Here is a 24,964-nt window from a genome sequence, read left to right as displayed (position 1 = left end):
ACTGTGTTCATTTGTAGAATTTTAAAGTGAAGAAAGAACAATAAAATTTTAATCATTAGAATTATTACTTTTTGTGGGGTGGAATCTGTGCCCTTTGTAGTCCATTCCTTCCCATCAGTCCTAACCCCATTTCATCTTGACCCGGCCCATCCCATTCCTGATTTGTAATCCAGATATGAATGTCAAATATATATATCATATTTGAATTAAAATATTAATATAGAGCATGACCACAAAATAAGCAGAAAGATGTGTATAGATGAATTTAATATGAAATATGTTTGTATGAAAAAATGTCTTATGCATGCAATTGACACATACAATAGTAACACTTTATAAGAATTGATAAAAGTACAATTCTTTGTAAGTAAATATTATGTATATGATAGAAAAGGTCGAAAACATGATTTTTTGGAGATGTTTATAATATTGTTACGGATTCAGTCTATTATCTTATATGGACTAATTATTGAATCTGGAACCACTCTTGTGTAGAGTATGGGAATAAAATAAGCAGAAAATGGATTTGTATAAATGAATTCAATATGAAATAATTGTTCATGTGAAAATATGTCTTATTAATGCAATGAACATTTGCTATAGTTAAACTTGATTAGAAGTGGTTAAAGTACATTTCTTTGTAAAAATGTATATATGATAGAAAAGGTCAATAGACTGCCAATGACAACTGACTTTATGTCCCATTCATAGTATAGTCAGCGATTGATTGGACTTCATTATGAACAGAAAAAGAAATAAAAAAAAAGTGCAATAGAAAGGATTTAATATGAAGCAAGAAGTTCAATCTAAATGTTTAAAAAAGTAACATAATTAAAAATGTAAGTTATTATATGTGATACTTTTGTGGGAGTGGGAATCTCTGTCCTGTCTATACCATTTATTCCGATTCGTCCTATCCAATTCCAACTTGACCCTGCCCATCCCATTTCTGATTGGTTACCCAGATATGATTGTATAAATAATACATAATATAGCATACTTGAATTAAAATATTAATGGGGAGCATGGCCAAAAAATAAGCAGAGAAAAGATGTGTATAAATCAATTTAATATGAAATATGTTAGTGTGAAATCATGTCTTACTCAACCAGTTGACAAATTCTGTATTCACATATTATATGAAGTGTTAATAGTACACTTATTATATGTAGATGTATGTATATGATAGAAAAGGTTGAAAACATGAATTTTTCTCGAAAATTTTAATTTTATGATATATAGTTAATTATATGAAGTGGAATAGTTATTCAATCTGGGACCACACTTGTACAGTTTTCAGAAGTTACACTCCAAGAATATTTTGAAAAGTCTGGAAAAAGAATTGTTTGAAAGGTAATATGTTATTCTACTTGGTACATATATATGCAGCATTACAGAAGTAATTTATATTTCTTGTTGCTATGCTTATTTACAGTACTTATACCAGTTCATTTTTTCTTCAGTTTGAGCTGCAAGTTGAAGCAGGAAAATGGTGTCAAGTGTCAAGGCAAGCCAAAGAAGCAGTACTGGATTTTCCCCAGAAAAGTATGAAGAATGTTTGTGAAAAAAGTGACTGTGTTCATTTGTAGTATTTAAAGTGAAGAAAGAACATAAAAATTTTAATCATTAGAATTGATACTTTTTGTGGGGGTGGGAACCTGTGCCCTTTGTAGTCCAGTTCCTTCCCATCAGTCCTAACCCCATTTCATCTTGCCCCGTCCCATCCCATTCCTGATTTGTAATCCAGATTTGAATGTAGAAATAATATATATCATATTTGAATTAAAATATTAATATGGAGCATGGCCACAAAATAAACAAAGGAAAGATGTGTATAAATCAGTTTAATATGAAATATGTTAGTGTGAAATCATGTCTTATTCATCCAATTGACACTTTCTATAGTCACACATTATATAAAGTGTTAATAGTACACTTCTTTATAAGTAGATATAAGTATATGATAGAAAAGGTTGAAAACACCTATTTTTCAAGACATTCACAATTTTATTATGGATAGAAACTATTATCTGAAGTGGAATAATTATTAAATCTGGAACCATACTTGTACAGTTTTCAGAAGTTACACTCCAATGATATTTTGAAAAGTCTGGAAAAAGAATTGTTTGAAAGGTAATATGTTTTCGGCTTGGTTCATATATGCAGAATTACAGGAGTAATTTATATTTGTTGTTGCCATGATTATTTACAGTACTTATACCAGTCCAATTTTTTTTTTCAGTTTGAGCTGCAAGTTGAAGCGGGAAAATTGTGTCAAGTGTCAAGGCAAGCCAAAGAAGCAGTGCTGGATTTTCCCCAGAAAAGTATGAAGAATGTCTGTGAATAAAGTGACTGTGTTCATTTGTAGTATTTAAAATGAAGAAATAACATAAAAATTTTAATCATTGGAATTGAAACTTTTTGTGGGGATGGGAATCTGTGTCCTTTGTAGTCCAGTTCCTTCCCATCAGTCCTAACGCCATTTCATCTTGACCCGGTCCATCCCATTCCTGATTTGTAATCCAGATATGAATGTACAAATAATATATATCATTTGAATTAAAATATTAATATAGAGCATGGCCACAAAATAAGCAGAAACATGTATATAGATGAATATTAATATAGAGCATGGCCACAAAATAAGCAGAGAGATGTATATAGATGAATTTAATATAAAATATGTTAGTATGAAAATATGTCTTACACATGGAATTGACACATACAATAGTAACACTTTATAAGAATTGATAAAAGTACAATTCTTTGTAAGTAAATATATGTATATGATAGAAAAGGTTGAAAACATGAGTTTTGGAGATGTTTATAATATTGTTATGGATTCAGTCTATTATCTTATATGGAAATAGAGAAAAGTGGAAACTTCACAGGTCGCTCAACACGAGAAAAACGAAAATGTTGCAGGCTAGGTTTGATTTAGCCTGTTCATGGACGGTATTGAAAATGCATGCTATCGTCCATGCCCTCTAGCCCCGGGTTGAGCAGAACTCAACATTTACACATGCTAAAAGTACAAAAAGCAATAATTATTGAATCTGGAACCACTTTTGTAGAGTATGGGAACAAAATAAGCAGAGAATGTATTTGTATAAATGAATTCAATATGAAATAATTGTTCATGTGAAAATAATTCTTATTAATGCAATGAACATTTGCTATAGTTAAACTTGATTAGAAGTGGTAAAAGTACATTTCTTTGTAAAAATGTATATATGATAGAAAAGGTCAATAGACTGCCAATGACAACTGACTTTATGTCCCATTCATATGTATAGTCGGCGATTGATTGAACTTTATTATGAAGCAGAAAAGGAATATAAAGGTGCAATAGAAAAGATTTAATATGAAGTAAGGAGAGATAATCTAAATGTTATAAAAAGTGACATAATTAAAAATGTTAATTATTTGAATTGATACGTTTTTGGGGGTGGGAATCTGTCCTGTCTATACCATTTATCCCGATTCATTTTATCCAATTCCAACTTGACCCTGCCCATCCCATTTCTGATTGGTTACCCAGATATGAGTGTATAAATAATACATAATATAGCATACTTGAATTAAAATATTAATGTGGAGCAAGGCCAAAAAAAAAGCAGAGAAAAAATGTGTATAAATCAATTTAATATGAAATATGTTAGTGTGAAATCATGTCTTAATTATCTGAAGTGGAATAGTTATTTGATCTGGAACCATACTTGTACAGTTTTCAGAAGTTACGCACCAACGATATTTTGAAAAGCCTGGAAAAAGAATTGTTTGAAAGGTAATATGTTATTCTACTTGGTAAATATATGCAGAATTACAGGAGTAATTTATATTTGTTGTTGCCATGCTTATTTACAGTACTTATACCAGTTCATTTTTTCTTCAGTTTGAGCTGCAAGTTGAAGCAGGAAAATGGTGTCAAGTGTCAAGGCAAGCCAAAGAAGCAGTACTGGATTTTCCCCAGAAAAGTATGAAAAATGTTTGTGAAAAAAGTGACTGTGTTCATTTGTAGTATTTAAAGTGAAGAAAGAACATAAAAATTTTAATCATTGGAATTGATACTTTTTGTGGGGGTGGGAATCTGTGTCCTTTGTAGTCCAGTTCCTTCCCATCAGTCCTAACCCCATTTCATCTTGACCCGGCCCATCCCATTCCTGATTTGTAATCCAGATATGAATGTACAAATAATATATATCATATTTGAATTAAAATATTAATATAGAGCATGGCCACAAAATAAGCAGAGAGATGTGTATAGATGAATTTAATATGAAATATGTATGAAAAATGTCTTATGCATGCAATTGACACATACATTTGTACAATAGTAACACTTTATAAGAATTGATAAAAATACAATTCTTTGTAAGTAAATATATGTATATGATAGAAAAGGTCGAAAACGTGAGTTTTTGGAGATGTTTATAATATTGTTACAGATTCAGTCTATTATCTTATATGGAATAATTATTGAATCTGGAACCACTCTTGTGTAGAGTATGGGAACAAAATAAGCAGAGAATGGATTTGTATAAATGAATTCAATATGAAATAATTGTTCATGTGAAAATATGTCTTTCTTATTAATGCAATGAACATTTGCTATAGTTAAACTTGATTAGAAGTGGTAAAAGTACATTTCTTTGTAAAAATGTATATATGATAGAAAAGGTCAGTAGACTGCCAATGACAACTGACTTTATGTCCCATTCATATGTATAGTCAGTGATTGATTGGACTTCATTATGAAGCAGAAAAATGATATTAAAGTGCCATAGAAAGGATTTAATATGAAGTAAGGAAAGATCATCTAAATGTTATAAAAAGTAACATAATTAAAAATGTTAATTATTATAATTGATACTTTTGTGGGGGTGGGAATCTCTGTCCTGTCTATACCATTTATTCCGATTCATCCTATCCAATTCCAACTTGACCCTGCCCATCCCATTTCTGATTGGTTACCCAGATATGATTGTATAAATACCGTAATACATAATATAGCATACTTGAATTAGAATATTAATGTGGAGCATGGCCAGAAAATAAGCAGAGAAAAGATGTGTATAAATCAATTTAATCTGAAATATGTTAGTGTGAAATCATGTCTTACTCATCCAATTGACACTTTCTATATTCACACCTTATATGAAGTGTTAATAGTACACTTCTTTATAAGTATATATATATATATATATATATGTATATGTTAAAAAAGTTTGAAAACATGAATTTTTCGAGACATTTTTAATATTATTATAAATAGTTAATTATCTGAAGTGGAATAGTTATTCAATCTGGAACCACACTTGTACAGTTTTCAGAAGTTACACTCCAACAATATTTTGAAAAGTCTGGAAAAAGAATTGAAAGGTAATATGTTATTCTACTTGGTACATATATGCAGAATTACAGAAGTAATTTATATTTCTTGTTGCCATGTTTACTTACAGTACATATACCAGTCCATTTTTTTTCTTCAGTTTGAGCTGCAAGTTGAAGCAGGAAAATGGTGTCAAGTGTCAAGGCAAGCCAAAGAAGCAGTACTGGATTTTCCCCAGAAAAGTGTGAAGAATGTGAATAAAGTGACTGTGTTTATTTGTAGTATTTAAAGTGAAGAAAGAACATAAAAAATTTAATCATTGGAATTGATACTTTTTTGTTGGGGCGGGAATCTGTGCCCTTTGTAGTCCAGTTCCTTCCCATCAGTCCTAACCCCATTTCAACTTGACCCGGCCCATCCCATTCCAGGTTTGTTATCCAGATATGAATGTACAAATAATATATATCATATTTGAATTAAAATATTAATATAGAGCATGGCCACAAAATAAGCAGAGAGATGTATATAGATGAATTTAATATGAAATATGTTTGTATGAAAATATGTCTTATGCATGCAATTGACACATACAATAGTAACACTTTATAAGAATTGATAAAAGTACACTTCTTTGTAAGTAAATATTATGTATATGATAGAAAAGGTTGAAAACATGAGTTTTTGGAGATGTTTGTATTATTGTTATGGATTCAGTCTATTATCTTATATGGACCAATTATTGAATCTGGAACCACTCTTGTGTAGAGTATGGGAACAAAATAAGCAGATAATAGATTGGTATTAATGAATTCAGTATGAAATAATTGTTCATGTGAAAATATGTCTTATTAATGCAATGAACATTTAATTTTGCTATATTTAAACTTGATTAGAAGTGGTAAAAGTACATTTCTTTGTAAAAATGTATATATGATAGAAAAGTGCTATAGAAAGGATTTAATATGAAGTAAGGAAAGATATCTAAATGTTATAAAAATGACATAATTAAAAACGATAATTATTGGAATTGATACTTTTTGTGGGGGTGGGAATCACTGTCCTGTCTATTCCAGATCCTGCCTATTCATCCTTTCTGATTCCATCCTGACCCTGCACATCTCATTCCTGATAGGTTGTCATGATATGTTTATACAAATAATATATAATATAGCATACTTGAATTAAAATATTAATGTAGAACATAGTTGCATTAAAAGCAGAGAAAAGATGTGAATATTTTCGTGTGAAAATATGTCATATTCATGTAGTTGACACTTTTTGACACTTTCTATAGTCACACTTTATAAGAAGTGGTAAAAGGATACTTCTGTATAATGTATATATGATGTTTGTAGTGTTTAGAGTGAAGAAAGAACATGAAATGTTAATAATTGAAACTGAGGCTTTGTAGGGGATGGGAACATTGTCCAGTCTATTCCAGTTCCTTCCCATTCATACCTGTCCTAAGCCAACCTGACCCGGTCCATCCCATTTCTGATGGGTAATTCATGTATGATAGTACAAATAATATATAATATAGCATATTAGAATTAAAATATTTATGTTGAGCATGGCCCAAATAAAGGAAGAGAAAATATGTGTATAAATAGAATAATTATGAATATGTTTTATTCATGCAATTGACACTTACTATGGTTACACTTTATAAGAAGTGGTAAAAGTACACTTCTTTATAAGTATATATATATATATGTTTGATAGAAAAGGTTAAATACATTTGTTTTTCAAGCTGTTTATATTATTATGGAAACAGTCTATTACCTAAAGACAAAAAGACAAATGATTATTAAATCTGGAGCCACACTTGCATGGGCAAATGAAGGTTCATGTACAGTTGTTGAAAATTACATTCTTGCTGTATTTTGAGAAGTATGGAAAAAGAATTGTTTGATAGGTAAAATACTTTTCTGTGTTTCAGTCATATTTGCTGAATTTGCTGACCAATGTCAGCATTTAGGACACGGCTGTGACTAAATTTTTAAAAAAACATACCCTATGTTTAACATGTACTAAATACTACTTTTTAGATTTGTGTGCTGTACTGTTTGGACGCAGGTGGATTTTCCCTGGGAAAGAATGAAGAATGTTTTCAAGAAGAGACTGTATCCATTTGTAGTGTTTGAAGTGACAAAAGAATAACAAATTGGTACTTACTGGAATTTATATTTTTTTGTGGAGTTGGGAATCTCTGTCCTGTCTATTCCTGTTCCTCCCCATTCTGTCTTGTCCCATCCTGACCTGGCCCATCCATTCCTGATTGATAATCTAGAAGTGTTTGTAAAAAGAACATGTTGCATATTTGAATGGAATTGTATACTGAAGTAGTGTTTTAGAATATGGCCACAAAATATGCTGAAATAAAGACAGTGTATAAAAAATATTAATAGGAAATGTGTTAGTGTGAAAATGTGTTTTATTTATGCTATGGATACTTAGTTTAGTTTATTATTGTATAAAACTAAAGTGTGTTTCAGGAAAGTATAATTTATAAGTCTATACGAGTTTTGTCAAACATATGGATACAGTTATACAGTATTATACAGGATATAAGATAGAATAAATATTAAACCTGGAATGACATTTGTAGCAATATATAATGGAAAAACTTGGTCTGTTGGGAAAACTATTGGGTATATAAACATTGAATGTAACAACATGACAAGTCTCTTACATTATACTGTTTCTAGAGGCAGAAGACAAAAGATGTTGAATGTGACAGCTGTAAATGCTAGAAATGTAAGCAGTAGGCTACATGACTGATTTCCAAAACAAATGATAGGCACTGGTATGTATTGTTGTTTATAATTATACTTGTAGTGTTGTTTATAAAAGGTTTCATTGATATGTTGACCTGTTCAACACAGGTAAATATCAACTTCTCCACTCATATTAGAGGTGGGGGATGATAGTTTAGGAGGATTTAACTGATATATTCCATGTAACTTTTACCATGATTTTAGATGCCTAAGTTCTAAAACATTAACACACTTCTTAGCAGAAACACCCATGGATGAAGAATCAGAAGGCTTAATCAACAGATGGTGAAAATTGTCACATGCTGTAAGAAAAATGCCAGCTGGAAAGATATAATCCCACACACCACCAGCACCAAGTCGGACAGATGGTGGTGTCACCCCGGTATAGAAGTACTTCCGGGTCGTTGTATCCTAGAAAGTGGTTCTTTGAAATTTTGAAGTTCACAATTTAACGCTATCCCTACTTTGACATGTTATATTCCAAATGTATTTATTGATACTGTGTACATTTTTTGTCATTTCTGATGTCTTTAACAGTTGTTTTATGTGTGTTTTTTAGGATTACATTTCTGTGCGGAAGGATTAAAAAACTACACCAGACTGGTGGCCATGACAGATGTCAGTGGGAAATCTAAACATGGACTAGATACTTTGATGTGTAGCAAAAAAGTTCATCGTTGATGATGGTGTTTTTCTGTGATATATTGACTGGGATAGTATTACTCTTCAGAAATACAGAGCTGTCAATGCTGCAAGTTTGTTGTGAAATTCACAATCCATGTCCAAAAGTGCTTGTTTTACTATACAGCAAAGAAGGAGAAATTGTACTGGGCCGACACCTATATGGCAAATTCAGAATGTGGAATATCTCAGCCACTATAGGGTTTACAGTCATGAAACTTCACACACTAGTAGCTGATAACAATACAAATCAGTGGCTAAAAGGATATTTCCAAGGTTTGTGAAATTTTAATTTTATTCAAATTTTAAAAATTCAATAGTTGAATTTTCTTTGAAATTTGAGTAAAAGTTGTTTCCTCTTGATTTGTCAGTCTTCTACTATAGTGCAAAGACACTGAACAAGCAGGAAGCTTAAAAAGGCTATATAAAAAGAAGACACATAGTTTTTCACTTTAATTTTAAGAAAGAAATATAAATTTAAATTTCTTAAATTTTTTTAAAAAAAAAGTCTATTTCACCTAGGGTCTCTTTTCCGAAGAATTTATAAGTATATATATGTGAACATGTTATATAGTGCCGCAATAGACCGTGGATGAACAGTGTCGTATGTATTGAAGCTGTACATTTTGAACCGGATGGGTTAATTGAGGCTATGGTCTGTTTCGTAACGAGTCGGAGAGACTCGGAAATGCTTGTCAGGCCTGGATCTCGAACCAGTCACAGTGTTATTACACTGATGTTAAAGCCAGTCAGCAGGCGTCTCATATATGATATAAAGAAATTGCGTGAATGTTCGTTCCCTTGCGTATGAGACACATAACTAATATGACACGAAATAATTATTTTTCTCATTTCAGTCAAATTCAATGTGCTACCGGCATTTTGGCATTGAAGGACATTGCTTACCAGTTAGTCTGGCTACCACAGACTACTTACCAGTGTGCTGAGTGCATTTGTCGGCATTATTAATGTATAACAAGTTTTCTTTACACTGACAGGACATTGGTTGTATTACACAGGGAATTACATGGAGGTTGCTTCAGTGTGATAAAATAGTTGTTGTTGTTGTTGTATTATTTTATTTATTCATTTGTTTTTTCAGTTTAGAACATATTCCGAGCTTTCAGCTTCAGCCCGCATCAGGCCGTCGTCAGATACATTCTGCCTTGAATGGGATGCTTCTATTCAGATTTGCTTTTCAGGTTTACAACGCAGGTCTGTGTTACTAAGAAACTATTTAACCAGGCTGATTTCCTGGGTCGGCCTCGTGCAGTTTCCTTAATATGTATTTGTCTTGGTACTGACTGGAAACACAACTTGACGGTATTTGTATTTCAGTTTTGCTCGATTCATTCTACTTCATTCTTTAGATAGGACTTTTCCTGTTGGGACTTTTATTCATGTTTTTCTGTATGTTGTTTTTTCATAGCATTTATGTGTTTCAATTCTTTTAAATGTGCATTTCAGATACTTTGTTTTTTTGTGCTGAAAGAGGTTGTCTGGTAATACTTATTTTAATATTCTTTTCACTATTTCAGCTAACATATATGTAGAAAATTATTCAGTTGCAGCGTTTTAATGACAGACTTCCTGTAAAGTTCCTGAACCAGTTGATATCAGAATGATAAAGACATGACAGATGGTACCAATCTGTGAATATTATGTCACTTTTTTTCTACAGGTGTTCCTGATCACCCTTAGAAGTATACACACACACTCAGTTGTTTCTCAAGAAAGGCCGACACCGGTTCACATCTTTCTTTTGTCATTTGCAGGCGATGAATTCCATACGTCAGTAGGAATTTAGAATCATACAACCAGTCAGCAGCTACCCATAAACCAGACCAACCTATTAAGTCGAGTGGGCAGAAGCTGTGATTCCCAGTGTAACACCGCAGAAAGACGGCTAGTTTTCGGTAAGCGATTTACATTTTCCACCGGTGCATTTCCCTCTGGTCCTAATGTCTTTAGTCAGAACTGTAGCCTTATCAGTAACTGCTTGACAGTTTCAGGAGTACCCTGAGCTGTGTCTGGCTCCAGTTGGAGTTCTTGACCTTCCGCACTTGCCTGCTTCCAAGATGGTGCAGATCGGCTTTGCATTTGACGTTTCAGACATTGCCTGGCTTAGTCGAAGAAATAATTCACTTTAAGATAGTCTGTGATGTATTGATCTGTTTTACTTCCAGTAATTGTCATAAATATAATCACATATTGGTGTTTGCTTGTGGGTTCTGGTCTTTCAATCATTAAAATTTTCATTTTTCTGCAATTGTAGTGGGTAAATTTTGCATTTTTTACTAAAAATTGCATATTTTTAAAGTAAATACTCATTTTGATACATCATTTTTCAAAATAAATAAGCTTAAAGTTACATAAAACATACTATAAGCATTAACTAGCGATATCACAGTTGATTTCATGAAAATCTGATTGAAATTTTCAGAAGGAAGGCAAATTTTGTAATGTGCCTTTTTTCTTCAAAATTCTGGTTTCCGAGCCAATTTCTCTGCAAAGTAGGTCTAATGTTTGAAATGTTTCTGCGGTACAAAATTTTCTTTGCGATGACAATGTCTTGTATAACTTTTCTCGCAAAACCCTAAGTTACAAGATTTTGTGGGAAAAATTTGGCTAAATTAAAAATTTGAAAAGATTTAGGTGTCACCCCGGTATAGAAGTACTTCCGGGTCGTTGTATCCTAGAAAGTAGTTCTTTGAAATTTTGAAGTTCACAATTTAACGCTATCCCTACTTTGACATGTTATATTCCAAATGTATTTATTGATACTGTGTACATTTTTTGTCATTTCTGATGTCTTTAACAGTTGTTTTATGTGTGTTTTTCAGGATTACATTTCTGTGCGGAAGGATTAAAAAACTACACCAGACTGGTGGCCATGACAGATGTCAGTGGGAAATTTAAACATGGACTAGATACTTTGATGTGTAGCAAAAAAGTTCATCGTTGATGATGGTGTTTTTCTGTGATATATTGACTGGGATAGTATTACTCTTCAGAATTACAGAGCTGTCAATGCTGCAATTTTGTTGTGAAATTCACAATCCATGTCCAAAAGTGCTTGTTTTACTATACAGCAAAGAAGGAGAAATTGTACTGGGCCGACACCATGGTATCTCAACATATAGTAGATTCACCGTGATACATTGTACATGTAGCTGGTCAGATCATACAAGAATGTTGAGGTAATTAAACTTTATATTAAATTTATTTTTTCATAAGAGCGGTTTACATTCGAACTTCTGCAGATAGGGAGTACACACAATGAACATTTAAACTTTGACCTGCTGCCAGCAAATGATTCTGCCTTTGTGGTCTGCGCTGTTCGCTATTCAGTCAGTAAATTTTAAGCGGAAACCCCTTTTAATCATAAGAGGTACTGCCCAAATTAAATGATGGACCAGTCCATTATAGAAAAAAAGCAAGGTAAAGGTTGAAGCATATGCCATTGCCAAAAAAGATGAAGTTAACTGTTAAAGTTCTAATGCTAACTGCTACAAAGTTTTTTTGCTTTTTTTTTCATTTAAAAACAGAACTACATCAGTTATTAAAAAACTGAATCATTTTTAGCTCATCTGATTTTTTGAAAAAAAATGATAAGTTATTGTCATCACTTGAGCGGTTGTCGGCGTCGGCGTCTGCGTTGCCTGGTTAAGTTTTATGTTTAGGTCAGCTTTTCTCCTAAACTATCAAAGCTATTGCTTTGAAACTTGGAATACTTGTTCACCATCATAAGTTGACCCTGTATAGCAAGAAACATAACTCCATCTTGCTTTTTGCAAGATTTATGGCCCCTTTTGTATTAAGAAAATCATCTGATTTCTTGGTTTTAAATTTTATGTTTAGGTCAACTTTTCTCCTAAACTATCAAAGCTATTGCTTTGAAATTGGAATACTTGTTCACCATCATAAGCAGACCCTGTAATCAAGAAACATAACCCATCTTGCTTTTTGCAAGATTAATTGCCCCTTTTGGACTTAGAAAATCAGTTTTCTTGGTTTTATGTTTAGGTCATCTTTTATCCTAAACTATCAAAGCTATTGCTTTAAAACTTGCAACACTTGTTCACCATCATAAGTTGACCCTGTACAGCAAGAAACATAACTCCGTCCTGCTTTTTGCAAGATTTATGGCCCCTTTTGGACTTAGAAAATATCAGATTTCTTGGTTAAGTTTTATGTTTAGGTCAACTTTTTCTCTTAAACTATCAAAGCTATTGCTTTGAAACTTGCAACACTTGTTCACCATCATAAGCTGACTCTGTACAGCAAGCAACATAACTCCATCCTGCTTTTTGCAATAATTATTGCCCCTTTTTGACTTAGAAAATCATTTTCTTGGTTGAGTATTATGTTTAAGTCAACTTTTCTCATAAACTATCAAAGCTATTGCTTTAAAACTTGCAACAGTTTTTCACCATCATAAGTGGACACTGTACATCAAGAAACATAACTCTATCCTGCTTTTTGCAAGAATGATGGCCCTTTTTAGACTTAGAAAATCATGGGTAGGACAATATTTCTATTACACAAAAAAAATCAGATGAGCGTCAGCACCTGCAAGGCGGTGCTCTTGTTGTTCAAATTGAAATCATTCTTTGTTAAATACAGGAGCTCGTCCAGTTCAACTTAATTTGAAATACATCATCAATAACATGCATGGACTGTACAGGGTATAGCTCCTCTCCCTAGTATGCTGTTAAGGGGGATAGTTTTAAACTGTACAGACTAGAAAGGTACAGATTCGTTGTCTATTGGGTGTACCTACTACATTAAGATACAATAAAGGTATGTATACTACGTCTGTGTGAAACAAAATTGTTTGTTTCTGGTATCCGGCTCAGTGAATATAACTGTTTACGGGTTGATAAATCCTGATATCAACCTATGAAAAAGTCGATAATTGTATAATATTGTCGCTTAAATATTTTTTTCTGCAAATGTCCGAGTGGATAAGAATTATAAAAATTTCATCAGGCTTCCTCTACATCTACAACCTCCCTCAAGCATTTATGAACATAGATTATATGATACTGATTTATAACATTGTAAACTTGATTCCTCGAAACTGCATTTGTTAGATTTTAAAATTTTAATAAATCATACATGTTACAGCTGCTAAAATTTAATCTGTTACTAAAATACAGAACTTATTGAAGATCCTTGATTTTCACATTTTTAAAAATGGTGGGTTGAAAGCTTTCGTATGTGCGCAAATTAACTTAAAAACGGCATTAATGAAGAGTGTTTCTGTGCCGACAGCCGGCCAGACCCAAAATCACTTGAGCAGAAAGTTTACTTGGACATCAGCCATACCTACAATTAGCATACAGTAAAACCTGCTGTTGCCTCTATTAAGCAGCCAACCTGTCTTAAGCAGCCAGTGCCTCGTTTCCCTTCATTCTATAAATGACATGCATTAAGCAGCGACATTCGCTAAACAGCCACTTTTTCCCCACTCTCCTGGCTGGCTGCTATTGACAGGTTTTACAGTATGCTGAAAGACAATGTCAGCTCTTCTAGAAATGTTGTTGCTTTTTCGTAAAAATAGGGTGTTGATGATGCCTATTCTGTTTCTGGTAAAGGACAATGAATGCTAGGTAAGTTTCTCAAACGTTATCTTCTTTCCCTGACAGAAAACATTCATATGAACAAAAAAAATTCATTACTTCAGACATGGATAGTTGGCTTCCTGCGAAGAAGAATGTATAATGTAACACCTGCAGCCAGAGAATTCGGAGAAAGGGATCAGCTCAAAGAACATTGGAGGGGTCTGATGACAATATTGATATAGGATATGAAGGTATGTCTGGTATCATTTAACAAGGTTTTTGGTTATTTAAAATACTTGTGCTGCTGTATATTTACTTTACAGTCTGACAGAAGTGTGCACACTATTTTTCAATTTCAGCTAATTGAATGATCAAGTTTAACATTGATCTTTTAAGACGAAGAACACAGCCAAGTGAAATAGTAGCAGATATACAAATAATAATACTGTGAAATTCATCATCAGTTTTTGCATTAAGAATACAGTTGTGTTGTCTTGATCTTGTTTCTTTTAATTATATAAATTTTAAGTATATGCAAGGTACCATTTTAAGGTCTCTTTGTTATTTTTAATGCAACCCCGAAAGGGAGGCATATAGTTTGTGATTGACCCATCTGTGGGTCTGTCAGTCTGTCAGTCTGTCCGCAATTTTCGTGTCCGGTCCATATCTTTGTCATCGATGGATGGATTTTCAAATAACTTGGCATGAATGTGTACCACAGTAAGACGACATGTTGCGCGCAAGACCCAGGTCCGTAGCTCAAAGGTCAAGGTCACACTTAGATGTTAAAGGATAGTGCATTGATGGGCGTGTCCGGTCCATATCTTTGTCATCCATGGATGGATTTTCAAATAACTTGGCATGAATGTGTACCACAGTAAGACGACGTGTCGCGTGCAAGACCCAGGTCCGTAGCTCAAAGGTCAAGGTCACACTTAGACATTAAAGGATAGTGCATTGATGGGCGTGTCCGGTCCATATCTTTGTCATCCATGGATGGATTTTCAAATAACTTGGCATGAATGTGTACCACAGTAAGACGACGTGTTGCGCGCAGGACCCAGGTCCATAGCTCAAAGGTCCTAAACTCTAACATTGGCCATAACTATTCATTCAAAGTGCCATCGGGGGCATGTGTCATCCTATGGAGACAGCTCTTGTTGTAGTATACTTAACTCATTCTGCCCTAAAGCCTTATCTCCACTTGAACTTGAAGTTTCTCCTTCACCCACCTAGGAGATACATTGATATTGTCAATACAGTAAATTCTAAAGCCAACCAAGGGAGTTGGAAAAAGTGGCTGCTTAATGCAGGTAGTTTATAGAATGAACGACCATTTTGGAAAATGAGACACTGGCTGCTTAAGACAGGTTGGCTGCTTAATAGAGGAGACTGTGACAGCAGGTTTTAATGTATACCACTGAATACCTGGAGATATTATGAGATTTGTAGTTTGTTGCTTGGGTTATTTTTGTTAATTTGCGACATGACATTGTATGATATCAAATTTTAATAGGTATGGAATTGGTACTTAATTTAATGCAGCTGTGCAATACAGTAATTTTTAGCTCACCTGAGCACAAAGTGCTTGAAGGTGAGCTTTTGTGATCGCCCGGTGTCTGTTGTCAATTTGTCGTCATCAGTTTGACTGTTAACACTCTAGAGGTCACAATTTTGGCCCAATCTTAATGAAACTTGGTCAGAATGTTACCCTCATAAATCTTGGACGAGTTCCATATTGGGTCATCTGGGTTCAAAAACTAGGTCACCAGTTCAAATCTAAGGAAAAGCTTGTTAACACTCTAGGGGCCACATTTATGACTGTATCTTCATGTAACTTAGTCAGAATGTTAAATCAGAATGTTAACCATGATGATCTCAAAGTCCAGTCTGAATCTGGGTCATGTACGGTCAAAAACTAGGTCACAAGGTCAAATCAAAGGAAAAGCTAGTTAACACTCGAGAGGCCACATTTATGATCATATCTTAATGAAACTTGGTTAGAATGTAAATCTTGATGATCTTTAAGTCAAGTTCGAATCTGGGTCATGTGGGGTCGAAAACTAGGTCACCAGGTCAAATCAAAGGAAAAGTTAGTTAATTAACACTTTAGAGACCACATTTATGACCATATCTTAATGAAACCAACTTGATGATCTGTAGGTCAATATGTCAGGTGAGCGATACAGGGTCCTCTTGTTTTTGTTGTTGGTTTTGGATTAAAACCACCTCATTTTATATATTTTTTATTTGGCTTGCATGTTTAAATCCTGAACTGTACATTTTGTATTAATGATGCTTGATAATGTTTGTTTAATGTTGTATATATACTGTATATAAACTCAATGTATAGCCCTTGGAAATAAAGTGGTTACTTACTTACTTGAGTATAATGTTGCACTGCAAGCTTAAATTGTGTAATGCAATGAGGTCTCGATTTAGAAATATTTGAGCATACGAAAGAAACAGCAATATTTTCTGGTTTATTCAAAGGTGATCTACAACATGATTCTACAACTGCCAATGAACTTCGGATGAAGAGCTGGAGGGGAGTGGAGTGAGCAGATTGCAGTACAGTCAAACCTGTCTATAAAGACCACCCTTGGGAGAGCCAAATGTTATCTTTATTGGGAGGTGGCCATTATTCACAGGTTAAGATATATTGTAAATGTTAAAATGGGAAACAAAACATGTTCTTTAGAGCCAGGTGGTCTCTGTTCAGAAGTGGTCTTTAACACGGGTTTGACTGTATACACATCAGTGGGAGTGGAACAGGCAGATTTCAATACATACTTCATCAGTGGGAAAAGCACAATGAAGTTCAGCTGTTTCCAGCTTGAAACACATGGTATGATTTGTTTTTAGCCCATCTATATCAAGTATATGGAGAGCAATCCTACTTGATTCAAACTTAAAACAACTGTTCCATGTCATCACCCAGATCATTCCACACAAGATCCATAAATCGGGTATCATAATATTATGATTATGCCCCATTTTTAGCTCAACTATTCATAGAATAGTAGAGCTATTGGACTCACTCATGTGTCGGCGTCTGCGTCCCGATTTTGGTTAAGGTTTTGTATGTAAGCTGGTATCTCAGAAACCACTTGTGGGAATGGATTGAAACTTCACACACTTATTCACTGTGACAAACTGACTTACATTGCACAGGTTCCTTAACTCTATTTTGCTTTTTTACAAAATTATGTCCCTTTTTCGACTTAGAAATTTTTGGTTAAGGTTTTGTATGTAAGCTGGTAACTCAGTAACCACTTGTGGGAATGAATTGAAACTTCACACACTTATTCACTGTGATGAACTGACCTACATTGCACAGGTTCCATAACTCTATTTGCTTTTTTACAAAATTATGCCCCTTTTTCGACTTAGAAATTTTTGGTTAAGGTTTTGTATGTAAGCTGGTATCTCGGTACTTACTAATGGGAATGGATTGAAACTTCACATACTTGTTCACTGTCATGATCTGACATGCACTAAGCAAGTCCCATAACTCTTCTCTTTTTTTTTCAAAATTATGCCCCTTTTTCGACTTAGCAGTTTTTGGTTAAATTTTTGTATGTAATCTGATATCTCAGTATCCACTAATTGGAATGGATTGAAACTTCACACACTTGTTCACTGTCATGATCTAACATGCACTGTGAAGGTCCCATAACTCTGCTTGGCATTTTTATAAAATTATGCCCCTTTGACTTAGCAGTTTTTATGCCCCCGAAGGGAGGCATATAGTTTTTGAACCGTCTGTCTGTCTGTCCGCATTTTTCGTGTCCAGTCCATATCTTTGTCATCGATGGATGGATTTTCAAATAACTTGGCATGAAAGTGAACCACAGTAAGATGACGTGTTGCGCGCAAGACCCAGGTCCGTAGCTCAAAGGTCAAGGTCACACTTAGACATTAAAGGATAGTGCATTGATGGGCGAGTCCGGTCCATATCTTTGTCATCGATAGATGGATTTTCAAATAACTTGGCATGAATGTGTACCACAGTAAGACGACATGTCGCGCGCAAGACCCAGGTCCGTAGCTCAAAGGTCAAGGTCACACTTAGACATTAAGGGATAGTGCATTGATGGGCTTGTCCAGTCCATATCTTTGTTATCTATGGATGGATTTTCAAATAACTTGGCATGAATGTGTACCACGGTAAGACGACGTGTCGCGCACAAGACCCAGGTCCGTAGCTCAAAGGTCAAGGTCACACTTAGACACTAAGGGATAGTGCATTGATGGGCGTGTCCAGTCCATATCTTTGTCATCGATGGATGGATTTTCAAATAACTTGGCATGAATGTGTTCCACAGTAAGACGACATGTCACGCGCAAGACCCAGGTCTGTAGCTCAAAGGTCAAGGTCACACTTAGACGTTAAAGGTAATTTTTCATGATAGTGCATTGATTGGCGTGTCCGGTCCATATCTTTGTCATTCTATAAAAATGCTATAAATTCAAAAAATAATGCAAAAAAATCAGGAAACTATCAAAAGAATTTAAATTTTGGAGACAAAAATAAAAAAGTTTACCAAAAAAAGCCAAAAGGACATTTTATTCCCAAAATATTGATGACAACAAGAAAAACCCTAAAAAACTTTGGAAACATCTAAATGAATTATCTGGTAAAGGTAAAACGTACCAAACTAATTACATAAATGATGATAATGGTAACCCAATATTGGATCCATGCACAACAGCTGAAACTTTCAATCACTTTTTTTGCAAATGTTTTTAAATCCATTTCAAATCCACCACAACACCTTAAAATTGAAAGTGAGGAACTCATTCAACATTTTGTTGACAGTAAGTTAGAAAATGTTTCATTTAAGATACCGCCAGTATCTGAGGAATTTATTTTAAAAGAACTTAAGTTATTAGATGAATCAAAGGCAACAGGTCTTGATGACATAAGCTCAAGAATTTTGAAGTTATGTCATAAAACAATCTGCAGACCACTCACAAAGGTAATAAATTTAAGTATAAATAAGTGTAAATTTCCAGAAACATTTAAGACAGCAAAGGTAATTCCAATCTTAAAAAAAAATTCTAAAACAGACAAAAGCAACTACAGACCAATATCAGTCCTCCCAATATTATCTAAACTCATAGAAAAACATGTCTCTAATCATATAAAAAACTTCTTAGAAACAAACTTCTGCATTCCAGACAATCAGGATTTCGTTCAAACCATTCATGTGAAACTGCTCTTACAAATATAATTGATGAGTGGATTCAAGCTAAAAATGATAAATCCTATGTTGGAACTATATTTTTAGATCTGACCAAAGCATTTGATCTAGTGAATCATGCACTATTGATAGAAAAATTAAAACTGTACAAGTTTAGTGAATCTGCTGTAAAATGGCTATTCATACCTACAGAACGCTCCCACAGTAGTGATCTGAAACTTTCTTCTACCCAACAAATTTCTGCAGGTGTTCCTCAAGGCTCCGTTCTCGGTCCGATACTGTTTATACTATATATCAATGACCTACCATTGCACACAAACAAATCATCTTTTTGACATGTTTGCAGATGATAGGGCAATGTCTGTTTTTGGGTAAAACAGTAATGGAGGTACACAATACACTGCAGACCAACATTGATATTGTTGATAAATGGTGCAAAGGCAACTCGATGCTTCCAAACATCAAAAACTAAAGCTATGTATATCACTGCTTCCTATAAAAACAACAAGATAAAAGATCACACAAACTCTAACAATATTCAAATGCAAGGTCAACCTATATCATACTCATCAAATGAGAAATTATTAGGAATTCATGTTGATGAACACCTAAACTGGAAATGTCAAGTTGAACAAACCTTAAAAAAATGCAATACCAATTTATATCTTCTCTTACGTATAAAACAATACCTAAGCTTACATTCTCGAAAGTTATTTTACAATGCCTACATTCTCCCACACCTAGATTATTGCTGTACCATTTGGGGAACTGTAATGATGAGCTATTAAAAACTGTTCTAAAATTCCAAAAGCGTGCTGCAAGAATTATTCTCGACAAAGATTTCAATGCTCCATCATCAGAATTATTCTTGAACTGAAATGGATGACATTTCCTGACAGAATAAAATACAAAAAAGCTATCCTAGTATATAAATCAATAAATATGCAATCGCCGGACTATCTTCCTTCAAAATTTAACCACAACCAAAACCAAACATGTGATCGTGAACTTAGGTCAAATCGAAACAATGAACTAAAGGTACCAAAACCAAGAATAGAATTTTTTCGTAAATCTTTGAGCTACTCTGGACCCACAATCTGGAATAACATACCCAATCATATACGCTCATCTGATACTCTTGCAAAATTCAAACAATCCTATCTTCAATGGCACTTTTCTCACCCAAAATTACTATCAGAAAATACTGCCTACCAAATTCTTTAAGTTTCTACATGTACAGACTTTTAATGTAAGTCATTAACTTTACTTAGAATATTTTTGTTTGTTTATACATGTATATAATTTTATTTCAGTTCATATTGCTTTTTTTGTAATTGTAGTTATGGATTATATCTCATAACAGTTGCTGTCATGTTCTGTAAAATTTTCTCTTATTATTGTTTATAATCATGTTTATTATACTTGCACATATTTATACAGTGGACCATATTGTAAATTGGCTCTGCCAAATATGTCATCCACTATAAATAAAGTCGTTACTTACTTACTTACTTACTTACTATTCATGCATGGATTTTAAAATAACTACGCATGAATGTGTGACACAGTAAGACGACATGTCGCGCGCAAGACCCAGCTCCGTAGGTCAAAGGTCCTAAACTCTAACATCGGCCATAACTATTCATTTAAAGTGCCATCGGGGGCATGTGTCATCCTATGGAGACAGCTCTTGTTGGTTAAGTTTTTGTATGTAAGCTGGTATCTCATTATCCACAAATTGGAAAGGATTGAAACTTCACACACTTGTTCACTGTCATGATATGACATGCAGTACAGAGGTTCAATACCTCTACTTTGCATTTTACAAAATTATGCCCCTTTTTCAACTTTTGTATTAATTCAATTGACAAGGCTGTTGAATAGTCGAGCGTTGATGTCCTCCGACAGCTCTTGTTTTTCTTAGAATTTCAGGTCAATTCATGATGCTATTTTTCTCAACCTTCTTGCAGAAATATTTCATGAAGCATACCTAGTAAATGATTAGACGCTAGTCTGCTTGAAAGCTTTCCCTCCCCACGCTAAGCTCAATAGAGAGAGCATAGATATACAGATTGATTAAAGGGTTGTCAGTTTGATACCTGGGTGGTGCATATGTTGTCTGTGATGATTTGAGCCGCGCTATGAGAAAACCAACATAGTGGGTTTGCGACCAGCATGGATCTAGACCAGCCTGCGCATCCGCGCAGTCTGGTCAGGATCCATGCTGTTCGATTTCAAAGCCTATTGTAATTATAGAAAATGTTAGTGAACAGCATGGATCCTGACTGCGCTGGTCTGGATCCATGCTGGTCGTAAACCCACTCTGTTGGTTTTCCCATGGCGCGGCTCATTTGATAAAAGACACTGTGTCTGAAATCATTCATCCTCCACCGCTGATTCATTTGGAGAAGTTGGCAGTTACTTGCGGAGAACAGGTTTGTACTGGTACAGAATACAGGAACACTGGTTAGATTAACTGGCTGCCAAGTAACTGAAATATTGTTGAAAAAATGGTGTTGAACCCAAACAAACTCACCACTAAATACATTTTATTCAGACTTGCAGGAGTCTAGGAGTCGTTAAGGTGAATCTTCACAATTGAATAATCTGAGGTGTTCGTGTAAAGTCATTAAAGAATAAAGACTAGATATGGAAATGAAAATCATTCAATGAATAGATAGCAGTATGTATGTAAATCTATTACAATGGACTAGATATGGAAATGAAAATCAATGAATTGATAGCAGTATGTATGTAAATCTATTACAATGACAAGTTTACTTTTCTTTTAAAGTTAAAATACCATTTCAAAACATCTGAGACATTGAATTAATAGAAAAATGTCTTAAAATCAGGTTGAAATGCTTGGATCTCTTTGGTTATGGGCGAAATTATACCTTAAAATCAAGCAAAGGAGCCTATGAATCTTAGTTCACCATAGTATAGGCCACATTTTCAATTACGACTGAGAAGTTTCATTAAAATATTGTATATTGTAGAAAAAATTTCAGCTATCAGACTATTTTTTTTCCTCTGGAGCTTTGATATTTGGCATGTGTCATAAGGATTTGACTTCCTCCGTAATTGTCCAAATTAATGCCCAAAGGTCAAAAATGGCACGCTCCTGTGTATGACATGTACTTACTAAAGGCTTATAAGAAAATTTGGATTTTTTCTCTGAATCCATAAGTAGTTGTTCAAATTATTGCCCTAAGTTCAAAAAAGTGTGTGACATGTATATAATATAGGCTAACATAGAAGAAATTACAAGTTATACAAACACACTTGAAGCCTTGTACACAGGTGAACACTTTAAGGTCATTGACCCTCTTGTCTAAATTTGTTCTGGATGTATCGAGGTTTGAAAATTGAACAGCATGTAAAACGTGTATATTACTGTACAAAACAAGTGTCAGTGTACTAATATAAACATGAATTCCGGAAGAGGACTGCCCAAAGGGGTCCCACTTCCAGACAGTCAAACACCTTTAAAAACTCACCATTTTTCAAGGAACTGTTACATAATTATGTTTGTTTTGATGCATTTGCAATAGCGTTCAACTGGTGAAATTTCACATAACTAGGTGGAACACAGTTTTCAGCAACAGTTTATTTTTATTTCTTTACAAATGGCATTCATTTTCAAAAGGGGGCAATTTTTTCAGAATATTTTAAGTATCCGTCGCATGGGACAGCTAGTACGGCAGAACATGTAATGGTCAAGTAAAATATCGGTAAAGATGTTGTTCGTTTATCAAATATTTCTGTGTTTTGATGATATACTCCTAGTAAGTTTATTAGTTTATTATATGTTTATTTTGATGGAATCCATTTTACAAGCTACATATTTGTATTTTGCAGTTTGTATGTACATGAATTATTTTTCTTCAGAGGTTGAAGTTGCAAGGAGAGACTGATGGAAAATGACAGTGACTGGACAGACAATGATGATGGTGAAGAACTATAGAAAACTGTGGAAAACTTTTAATAGTGGACCTCAACAAGCAGACATTGATTCCAGTATTCCAGACAATGTATCCCTCTCGTAGGTAGCAAAATGATTAAGATACTGTTTGTCAAGTTGTTTTTTTAGACTGCTGTTTCAGAATTTATTTTAAGCCCACCATCTGATGATGGTGGGCTATTCAAATCACTCTGCGTCCATGAACCGTCCGTCCGTTAACAATTTCTAGTTATCGCATCTCCTTGGAAACTACTGGATGGATTTGACCACACTTTGTCAGAATGATGTTTTGGTACCCTAGTTGTGTCCCCCTGAACTATAACTATAGTGTATGGAAGCAGTTAGTGGTATTACCATCATAAGATAGCATCATGCAGACTGAATGTTTATTCAGCATTCATAATAGGAAGAAAGTAAAAACAAGTAATATTTATGCATAATAGTTTTATATTCCAGTTTAGATAAGTAACAGTATTCAACTTTTAAGTTTTTGTTGACATTTACCCATTTGTCTCTTAGGTTAACTTTAAAGCAGGACTTGCACTGTCATGTGGGGGAAAAACATGAAATGGAGACGATCACTTACCAGCCTACACAGTTGACTTGAGAAGAAATTTCTTACCAGTCAGGTGATTTTTTAAACATAACTTTCTTACATCATTGTGCAAATGTTGAGCATAAATCAAGCCTAGAAATTTAGATGGGAATGTTCTACATATGAATTTGACTGAAAGAAATATGTCTCAAGTCATTTCTTTTTTTATGCCCCCGAAGGGAGGCATATAGTTTTTGAACCGTCTGTCAGTCTGTCGGTCTGTCAGTCTGTCAGTCTGTCCGCAATTTTCGTGTCCGGTCCATATCTTTGTCATCGATGGATGGATTTTCAAATAACTTGGCATGAATGTGTACCACAGTAAGACGACGTGTCGCGCGCAAGACCCAGGTCCGTAGCTCAAAGGTCAAGGTCACACTTAGACATTAAAGGATAGTGCATTGATGGGCGTGTCCGGTCCATATCTTTGTCATCGATGGATGGATTTTCAAATAACTTGGCATGAATGTGTACCACAGTAAGACGACGTGTCGCGCGCAAGACCCAGGTCCGTAGCTCAAAGGTCAAGGTCACACTTAGACATTAAAGGATAGTGCATTGATGGGCGTGTCCGGTCCATATCTTTGTCAACCATGGATGGATTTTCAAATAACTTGGCATGAATGTGTACCACAGTAAGACGACGTGTCGCGCGCAAGACCCAGGTCCGTAGCTCAAAGGTCAATGTCACACTTAGACGTTAAAGGTCATTTTTCATGATAGTGCATTGATGGGCATGTCCGGTCCATATCTTTGTCATTCATGCATGGATTTTAAAATAACTACGCATGAATGTGTGGCACAGTAAGACGACGTGTCGCGCGCAAGACCCAGCTCCGTAGGT

The 24,964-nt window shown here is 34.3% G+C and overlaps 1 long non-coding RNA gene across 14 annotated transcripts in view; it reads left to right on the top strand.

Moving 5' to 3' along the window:
- The window catches only part of LOC123537195 (uncharacterized), a 76,313-nt gene that overhangs the window by 41,805 nt on the left and 9,544 nt on the right, over nucleotides 1–24,964 (top strand). For 4 of the 14 annotated variants that reach the window (XR_008368112.1, XR_008368110.1, XR_008368107.1 and 1 more), the window contains 9 exons: nucleotides 1,464–2,324; nucleotides 3,896–8,138; nucleotides 8,669–9,066; nucleotides 10,566–10,706; nucleotides 11,634–11,990; nucleotides 14,480–14,608; nucleotides 16,851–17,205; nucleotides 23,456–23,609; nucleotides 24,048–24,157. This is a non-coding gene — a long non-coding RNA (uncharacterized LOC123537195). Of the gene's footprint in view, nucleotides 1–824; nucleotides 1,354–1,463; nucleotides 2,325–3,895; nucleotides 8,139–8,668; nucleotides 9,067–10,565; nucleotides 10,707–11,633; nucleotides 11,991–14,479; nucleotides 14,609–16,850; nucleotides 17,206–23,455; nucleotides 23,614–24,047; nucleotides 24,158–24,964 lie in introns of those variants that run through there. The other 10 variants (XR_008368115.1, XR_008368119.1, XR_008368111.1 and 7 more) reach the window with 10 other exon arrangements.

The sequence above is a fragment of the Mercenaria mercenaria genome, chromosome 17 (assembly GCF_021730395.1).
Source record: "Mercenaria mercenaria strain notata chromosome 17, MADL_Memer_1, whole genome shotgun sequence".
NCBI lineage: Eukaryota > Metazoa > Mollusca > Bivalvia > Venerida > Veneridae > Mercenaria > Mercenaria mercenaria.
This window is presented reverse-complemented; position numbering and strand designations above follow the sequence as displayed.